General features: G+C 38.1%; 1 non-coding gene across 1 annotated transcript; it reads left to right on the top strand.

The window, feature by feature from the left end:
* Window positions 1-991: 991 nt before the first annotated feature.
* On the top strand, window positions 992-1,098 carry LOC128286994 (small nucleolar RNA R71). Its single transcript, XR_008277694.1, has one exon. It is a non-coding gene; the product is annotated as a small nucleolar RNA R71 (small nucleolar RNA).
* Window positions 1,099-2,041: the final 943 nt, after the last annotated feature.

Raw genomic sequence — 2,041 nt, forward strand, 5'->3', positions numbered from 1 at the left:
GGTGGCATTTCTGTATCAAATGCAATTGTTAGTTGATCAGAATTAGGTGGTTCTGAGGTTACCTTATCAGATTTTTTAGGTTCTGGTTCTGGCGAAACTAGAATTTCAGCACTCAATTGAACTTCCTCTAAGTCTTGAGTGTCAGCTGGCTCCTTTTCAGCTTCGATGGTGTTGGGCTCTACTGTCTTTCCGCTCCTCAATGTTAACACTTTACAATGTTCCATCCCTGGATTTCTTGGATTCTTTGTATCACTAGGTAAAGCACCTTGTGGCTGGTTTCTGAGTTCAGTTGCAAACTGGCCCATCTGGTTCTCCAAGTTCTTCAATGTAGCTGCTTGGCTTTGAATTAAGGCATCATTCTTCACCATGTAAGCCTTCAGCAGATTCTCTAAGCTATTGGATGATTCAGCTTGAACTGGTTTCTGAACTGTTAGAAAAAACTTGGAGGCTCGACCAGTCTAGGTTGGGCGTAGTTGTTATTGGTTTATGGTTTTTAACTCCTTGGTTACTCTAGGAAAAATTCAGGTGGTTTCGCCATGATGGGTTACAAAAGTTGGATTGTATTCGTTGCCCTCCTCGATTTTGGTTCTAGTTACCCATGTAATATACAAATTCGAGGTTCGATGGACATTCTTCGAAAAAATGTCCTTCCCTACAATAAACACAGGCTATACTCTCAAATTAGTGAGGTGGTTAGGCTGCAAAACTGTTAGACCCATTAGTGGTAAAATTCTTAAGAATTGAGGATATTGAAGATACCTGAGATGCGAGTGAAGCGAGAGTGTCCATTTCATGTATTCTAGTGACTCGCCTTCCTGACACGGCTCGATTCGTTGGCCATTGATAATTGTTACTGGCAATCCTCTCGATGATTTTGTGAGCCTCATTGTAAGACTTAGAAAGAAGATCACCATCAGTGGAGGCGTCCACTACCATCCTCGTGTGAGTGTTGAAACCATTATAAAATGTCTCAAGTTGGATGCAATGTGGGATTTCGTGATGAGGGCATTTTTGTAATAATTCTTTGTATAGTTCCCATGCCTTATATAAGGACTCATCATCCATTTGTTGGAAGGCAGTGATCTCGTTCCTCAACTTATCGTTCTTGCTTGGCGGGAAATACTTCATGAGGAATCTTTCGGTTAACTCTTGCCATGTGGAAATTGAGTTTGGTGGCAATGAGTTCAACCAGGCTCGAGCTCTGTCCCTTAGTGAGTACGGGAAGAGCTTTAATAGTAATGCATCTTCGGGTACTCTAGCTAATTTGAAAGAGTCGCTCACCTCCATAAATAGTCTTAAATAAAGATAAAGATCTTCTGTAGGCATTCCACTAAATTGGCCCAATGTCTGAAGCATCTGGAACATGACTGGCTTTAGCTCGAATTGTTGTGCCTCAATTTTGGGTTTCCTAATACCTGGACTAAGATCATTAAACAATGGCACAGCATATTGTCTTAAGGCTCTATCCCTATCATCAGCAATAAGGATAGGATTTTGAGCAAGGTTTGCTCCATTTCATTGATTCATATTCTCGAAATTCATTCCTTCAGTCTTTCTTTGGTTTGCTTGTCTTCTTCATTGTCGAAAGGTTCGTTCTATCTCAGGGTCAACAAGAGTAAGTCAATAATCTGGTCAATACTCATAAGCAATTGTAATAATCATAGAAAAATTAAGTAAGTAAAGTTTAAATAGGAAAATAAACCAAAATGTAAAACTAACAAATTCACAAATAATGGCTTTTTTAAAAACAGTCTCCGACAACGACGCCAAAAACATGGAACAACGGAAAATGTACAAGTGTACACAATCACAACAAGTAATAAAGTGACAAGTAAATGTCGAGTTATCGTACCCATAGGGACTGTAAAAAGAGTTATATATTAAATTAATTGTAAAACACTTTGGCGAGGTAAAAATAATTTGGTTTTAAAAGATGGTCAAAAACTATTTAAAAATTAAGTAAATTATTAAAATAAAACAAAGGAGCTCTAATGCATGATTTCAAATAAGATTTAATCAAGATAGCATACTTGTGTTGGAT

This window comes from Gossypium arboreum, chromosome 13 (genome assembly GCF_025698485.1).
Source record: "Gossypium arboreum isolate Shixiya-1 chromosome 13, ASM2569848v2, whole genome shotgun sequence".
Lineage (NCBI taxonomy): Eukaryota > Viridiplantae > Streptophyta > Magnoliopsida > Malvales > Malvaceae > Gossypium > Gossypium arboreum.